Genomic DNA, 7,644 nt, shown 5'->3' with positions numbered 1-7,644 from the left:
TGTTCGGGGCGGGCGGCCTGGGCGGCGCGGAGCCTCTTCCCGGAAAGTTTCGCCCCGTGCCCTCCCCTCTCCCCGGTGCGCCGAGCGCTCGGACGCCAGCCCCCGCGGCTTCGGGCAGCGCAGGGTCTCGTCGGGGCCCGTCCCAGCCGGGCGGGGAATTTGGCACGCCGACTCCCGAAGCCCGGGGGCGGGGAGGAGACTGTTCGGTGGCTGGTTGAGCAGCCTCGCCGACTGACACGTCGCGGCGCGTGTGCGCCCTCTGAGCGTGGCGGTGCGCCCCCTGCAACAGGCCGCCACCGCGGTGGCGTCGGCGGGCAGCCCCCCATCGCCGCTGGCCACCCCCCCGCCGCCGGCAGCGCCGGCCGCCTGCGGGAGCTCGCCGCCGCCACGCTCCTGCCACTTGCGGGAGCTCACCATGATCCTGGGGGTATTTGGATCTTCCTCTTTTTCGGCAATCCCTCGCAGTCGAGGAAGATTGTCTTGCACGACCGCTGGTGAGGCCTGTCCAGGATCGACAGACTCTGCCGCCACTCGGACGTGTGTGTCCGGGTGGCTCTGGTTTCTTGATTTCGTTGCTGCTCAGGAGCGTGCGTCTACGTGGGGTGGGTGGCTCTGGTTTCTTGATTTGGTCCGCAACACGCCGCTTTTCTGTCTCCTGTTGCTGTCATGAGGATGTTTGTGCGTGACTTTGTTTTATCGCGGAGAAGCTGCTGCATGTCACCCTCCCCGTGGCTCATGGCAGGACCAACCTTGACGGGAAGGAGACCAAGACACCTGGGGATCTCGTTCTGCTGCAGCCCTTCGTTCGCCTTCGCAGCTGTTGAGATTCTGACGTCTTCATCTGCTGTTGAGGACTTGCAGACCCCTCTGGAGGCTGTTATAGTGGCGACCTGTACTTGCCGTGTCACAGCACCCTTGAAGGATATACGTGGCTTTTCAGGAGGGACGCCATTGCCGTCTGTGGTCCTTGCCCGATGCTGCTGCTGCTGCTGCTGCTGCTGTTTGGGCCATCAGGGTTGCCCCTGCTTATTGGATGTGGATGTGCTGGGCAGCAATATGGCTCGGCCCCACGATCTATCTGTGCAGGATAGTTTGGATAGGGATGATCCTGCCTTGGGCAGGGGGTCGAACTAAATAACCTATAGCTATAGAGGTCCCTTCCAGCCTTACTTCTTTATTATGCTCTGATTCAAACCAGTCGCAGGTGTTGATGTTTGGACAGTTGAAGGGTGAATTGCTCCAGGAGCTGCTCAGACTTCCCATATCACAAGGCCCTTAGATGCTGGCTTGAAACGCTGGAAGCTACCAAGGAGAGAGGAAGAGAAGAAGAGCTGGAGATGGTGCAATGAGGATGATGAGCGGCGTGGAGGGGCTTCTGTAGGAGGAGGCGCCGAAGAGCCAGGCCTGTTCTGCGTGGAAAAGAGATGCTTGAGAGAAATGTTAAATCAGTGCAAACCAGTTGTGGATGCTGGGGGTTTAGCTTGATTCACAAAGGGCTTGGACACCATTGGTGGAGGAAGAAAGGGCATTGGTAGCTATTGAGCACGGGAGTTAGGGAGATGGCCTTTGAATGAGAATTTCCTAGACCTGAAATGCAGGAGGCTGCAAGGGAGGGAGGAAAGAGTCAGACCCAGTTTGCTTTCCCTTTTGGCCTCCTCTCTCTGCTGCTGTGTGACACAGGTCAGTTGGTTCTTTGCTACCTGCCAAGGTGCTGTGGTCCGTCACGCCCTTTCACCATGGATGTGGCCGGCCAGCTGGAAGTTCTTGGGCATGATGGTGACCTGCTTGGCTGGTGCCCTTGAAGAGCCCAAACAGGTAGGCTTCTCTGGCCTCCTACGGCTCCATGACAGCTGAGTTTTGGAAGTACGGGTCCATCTTGATCCTGCATCATCTCGCGCACCCGGTGTTGGAGGGGCATCTTATGGATCGGCAGCTCCATCGACTTCTGGTAGGGTTGGATCTCGTGCAGTGCCACGGTGCCAGGCCAGTAGTGGTGCGGCTTCTTCATGCCGCCCGCAGCAGGCGGGCTCTTGCAGGCTGCCTTGGTGGGCAGCTGCTTGCTGGGCACTTTGCCGCCCATCAACTTCCACGCCGTGTGCTCCAAGTGGGCCACGCTCACAGAAACCCTCTGGCTCAGCTCAGTGGTCTGACCCAGTAAATGTCAGTTGTTATGTTCTTATGCTTAACATTAAAAAAAAAAAGAAAACCCTCTCATTATAATTCAGACAAGTACATCCAGTGCCTTTTTTCTGGGCAGAAAACTATTTCTGCATCCGCATCGTCACTGTCCGATGTTCAGGATGGCCCCATCTATTGAATAAACGTCGTGGGTCTTTGCACTGGCATTGCACTGAAATGTTCTGGATGAAACCCTTCCCTGTCTTTCAAGAGTTTATGCTTTAACTTATTAAAGCAGTGGTTTCCTTACAAGCACTGTATCATCTGGAGTGTCAGCGGTGTTTACGGAATTCAAATGGATGTATTAAAGCAGAATAATTTCCATTAGCAACTGTACCTCCTGAATCATTTTTCTTCAGAGCATATCTTAGATTATCATGGTTATCATGGAGAACAGTGAAGGAATGAAGAGAGAAACAATAAAACACCTCTGAAGAGGGTAAACATCCCTCCCATTTCAACGAATAAGAATAATCTTTCGGTTGTAAAAACTGACATTATCTTGGTTTTATTTTTTATTGACTTTTCAAGGACTTTTTACAAGGTCTGCACCAGGGAACCTTGGTAATTGGCACTATAAAGGAAAAAAGTAATGGTGCCGTATTTAAACCCTGACTTTTCTTCTGCTTTGATTAATTTTCTGGGCTTGAAGGGGTTGCTCCTGCTCCATTACATCCAGGAAGAGTTACAACATGGACTTTAAAGGGAACAGGACTGACACTGTGCCCTTCCTGTGTAGTTTGTTCCTACACCACTTGTTGCACTGAATGCAATGTAACAACTGCTGAAGTATGACTCAGGTTAAGTGGGGGTCTGCTTCAGGAAGAATTTAAAATTTGTGGGGTGATTTGAAGTTGTCATGTCTGAAAATATATATTCTTATTTCTAGGAGAAAACGATTGAAAGCCCCAGATTTAGTACAGACTACTTCTTCCCTAGCTTGCTGAGGACATAGCATGGGGCAGAGGTGATCTGCTTGGTTTAATGGAGAAGCAGAGTTTTTTTGGTATGTAGCTTAGGCTGCTGCCCCGTACCTGAAGCTTTGTGCCGAATAACTTATCTAACATCTCTCCCAACTGTACAGCTGGCTGAGTAAAAGATATCATGCATATTTCCTGGATTATTTACATCATGGCTACAATGCTCCCATCATGGGTTTAATGAAGACGGTTTAATGAAGACGGGTTCAAAGTCCCTTGAAGTCAGTAGAAAGACTCATGCTTACAGGACTTCTGCGGACACAGGCCCTAATTCAGCCAGTTATTTAACTTTAAGCACGAGGACTCTCACTGAATTAATGCAAGTCCTTAGGTTTAGGAACTTGCTTTATGAATCCAAAGCCCTAGGTTATCATAATAATACTATCTTCCTGGGCAAAAAATTGGGTTTTTCAATGGATTTGAAAAACTCCATTGAAAAATTGAAAAGCTCAACTGAAAATCAAAAAAAATCTTGATGGAAACCACGCTCTTAATTCCTTTAAGCTAGTTAAAGATGACATAAACTACAACATGACCTGCTCAGATGATCCTAAGGGACTTAAACTGTGTCTCCATGGGGCTAAGGAGGGTGGATATTTGAATTGCCTTAGAGTTAGCTTAATTATGTAAGTGAAATACAGCTCTTCGCCTGTATGAACAGAATTGCAGTCCCTGTCCCTGGTAGGGGGAAAAAAATGTGTTTTTAAAAGAGAATAGTAAACATGCCTTCATCTTCTGTGTAGCCTGGGCAGGTTGTAATTTTAGCATATCACTTGGTGCCACTTACTCTACCCCAGAATGTTAAACCACGCTAGCTATCAAGTTTTTTAAGTAGTCTTAGTTTTTTAACTAGTCAGATTTTCATTGATTTTATCAGCTACTCAAGGGCTAAGGAGCAGCATCAGTGCTGTTCAGGTGTCTAATATGGGTTATTTATGGTCTCTGAATGATTTTTGCTGGCTTCTTTTAAAGTTGAGGATTGTATGTAAGGTTCGAATTTGCTTTTAAAGTTGCACCATGTTGTAACAGATGGTTGAAGGCTCGGTCCTGCTAATCCTTAATCTTGTAGGTAGCAGTCTTCATGATTTCAGTGGGACAAGAGCAGAAGACTTCATGACTTTGGTGAGACTACTGACAAGGAGAAGTCTTAGGTCCTGGCAGTCCTGGCCTGAAGTAGTCCACCTTTAGAGGGCAAAAGCCAGGCCCCAGTTCCAGATGTTGCACAGATCTCTGGGATCAGGAGGAATCTACCCCGCTTCTGGTTCCCATAGATATAGCTGCTGTTAGCGTAGCATTGCAGGCAGGCAGATTACCTCTGCTGACAGGAGGTTATGCCGTTTCCCACTCTGAAGGGAACCCATGTCTAACTCCAGAACCAGAAGCGTTACAGCCACATCCGTGCAGTGCTATGCCCAGACAAATTAGCTCTGCTGAGATGAGACCAGTTTTTTTAAAGTGTGTGAGAACGGTTTAGTCTTTACTGTAATTGCAGCTGCATATGGGGCATTGGTGTATGGCTGACTAACAGGAATACACTTAATAAGTGTATTATTATTTAATAAACCGCCAGTTTCTGGATGGGTTTCCTTGTAAGTCAATGTATTGCCTGAGCCTGTTTATATTGAGAGCCATTAGCAATTTTTAGTTTTTGTTTTTTAAATAAAATCATCATGTAGGAATGTTGCTTAGATTTTTATCGGTCTCTAAAGAGCAAATTTGAACACTTGAGGAAATCAGCAGGCTTTGTAAGGAGTAGGGAGTGCGTTGTTTTCCTGGATCTAGTTTAGTTCTTTATAGGTTTTGGATTGATTGTGTTGAAGACTTTCAGGCTGTGACTCACGAGAAAATTAGATTTGATCTAAACTCCGTGGAGTCGAAACATGTACTGTTGTGCTTAGGAACTCAGCCTCTTGCCACAATGCCAACATCTTTGTTCCCGTCAAAATAAACCCATGTATATAAACAGTATTCAAGGCAACCACTTTGAGGTCCTATGTATGTGCAGGGAGGTTGCCTTTACAGCGCTTTGGAGCAGGCTCGATTACTGGAGTCTGCTGGAGCATGGTAATTACCGTGTTCCAGCAGACTCCAGCGTCATGTGTATCAGCATCTCTGTGCTGAAAAACAGCGGTGGGGCACTGTAAACTAAAACTCATTCAACGAGCTTTAGTTCAAAGCGCCCGGCCACCATTTTGCAGCATGGGTACGCTGATACACGTGACACTCCAGGTACTTCTAATTAGTGTGGCACCTCCACTTCCCCCTCCCACTGCTCTCTGGATCACGTTTATAAATGCCCTTAGGCATCAGGGCAAAGGTTCATGATATTGCCTCCTTGGAGGATCAGTCCCTTGCTAAGATCACAATATCTTGTTGGGTGCTAAGCCAGCTGGATTAAATATTGATGCAGAATATTTAGGGGTATGCTTGTCAGAGATTATCGGGACAGTACATACTTAACAATAAATCCTGGTGCTTAAAATCAAAGCTACATTTACTTGGACTGGTATGCAGAAGGAACAGCGGGGTAGCTCCTTGAAGACTAACTTATTCAGAGAGGCATGAACTTTCATATGCAACAGCTACCACCTGGATGAATTAGTCTCAAGGTGTCACCCTGCCCTGCCTTCTGCTTGATTTCAGACTAGCACAGCTAACTACCTCTCTCTACTTGTGGACTAGTATATAATTTACCTTCTTCGTTGTATGCTAAGATCGGCCTAAGGCAGCATAGGTACCGTTTGGAAGTATCTGTTCTGGATCAAACCTTTATGCCTCTGTTGAGCAAGCTGTTGTTTCCTCCTTTTTCCCTCCTAAGCAATCTCCCATGTACAATGACATCCACAAACTAGGTTATTAGCTTAGTCAAGGTGATCAAGGTAACACTGGCTGTGTCTACACGAGCAGTGGACTGTGAAGTAACTGGTGTTACTGTGGAGTACCATCACTGCACATTTTTTTTCAGATGCTACTGAGCAGTAGCAACAAGCAGTGCGCAATAGCCCATTGCTATTGCACAGGAGCAACACACCATGCTTAGTGCCTGCCAACACTATTGTGCAGTAGCATCTCGTGTAGACGTGCCCACTATGTATGTAATCGCTTTAGCTTGCTGCCATAAAATTCATCAAATGCCCTTTTCTACACATCCATTTGACTGCAGTGTTTGAAAATGCCATAAAACATTCATTTAAATAGGAAAAAATAAATAAAATTCTCATACCAAAAAGTGGGCTCCTTCAGTGACCAATAAATTGGAATAAAAATGAATGAGCACAAGTATACAAACACTGTGTTTGTTAATAGTAGTAATCTAGCACTTTGCAGCATCCAAGTGTTTTACAAACACTAATTAATACCTAGGAGACCCTTGTGAGGCAGGGAGCTATTACTGGCCTCCCCAAGTCACAGATGAGGAAACTAAAACATGAAGACTTGGGACCTGCCCATCTCCTCCGAGGAACTCGGGTTCAGAAATGGAATCTGGGTTCCCAGTCCATCTGGGACCACCCGTAAGCCAGGACTTGCCACAAATAAAGCACTTAGTGTGTTAACCTACCAATCCAATGAGATCAGAATCTGCTCTCTTGCTTTATCAGCTGCTTTATATTTCATTAACTGCATTACACTGTACAGCTGCTTTGAAGTGTTACCATGGTATTTAACAGATATGCATGCATTTTTCTTAAAATTTTTTTTTCCTTTCAGGCATTTAATCTGCTTCATTCTTCTTGTTGGTTGATTAGCAGTTTCTGACCCGAGTGAACGTCAGAAAATTCTCAGTTTCCAAATGCCTTTGCACCAATAATACTCAGACACTAAACAAGTGACTGATTAGAGGAGGCCATACAGAGTAGCTGGATTCAGTAAATTCAGTCCCCGTACAAGACCCTAGTCCAAGTTCAAAGTAGACTCTCGTTGTTCCAGCGTAACAGTGAGCTAACCAGGAGTCTTCTATCCTTTTTTTATGTTGGGTGAGTCTCTAATGGCTTTCTTTTCCCTATAGAGGGTAGGATCCCACTACTAATACTACCCGCTAATGACCTTACTCCTTTAGTTCAAATGACAGGGACCTGTGGGTTGTTTCTGGGTTTTTTTTAGTGTTGAAGGTCTCAGATTATGGCAAGATCCTTGGGTAGGGTAAATGGATGTAGCTCTGTTGGGTTTAATGGCGCTACGTTGATTTACACAAGCTAAATATTTGCCCACCAGACAATATCTGGTGGGAATTGTTTGATTTGCAGGAGCTGGTCCAGTCTGCCTCTTTGTAACTTGATGGTGGAGCCACACAGTGTGATTCTCCGTCTAGAAAAGGGGCTTGTGGTATGTGCGTCCTTTGTCTGGACTCAAAAGTAAGATTTTGTGAGGCTGAAGGCAGGCGCTGTGCGGCGTAGACCAAATGAGGGCTGCCTTTAGGCTGAGGCTGTGCAAAAGCTTGTCTTGGCTGGAAGACCCTTTTTGCATGTCTTGGAAGTTTCACTTTGAG

The sequence above is a fragment of the Crocodylus porosus genome, unplaced genomic scaffold (genome assembly GCF_001723895.1).
Source record: "Crocodylus porosus isolate Cpor-Errol unplaced genomic scaffold, CroPor_comp1, whole genome shotgun sequence".
Taxonomy (NCBI): domain Eukaryota; kingdom Metazoa; phylum Chordata; order Crocodylia; family Crocodylidae; genus Crocodylus; species Crocodylus porosus.
This window is presented reverse-complemented; position numbering follows the sequence as displayed.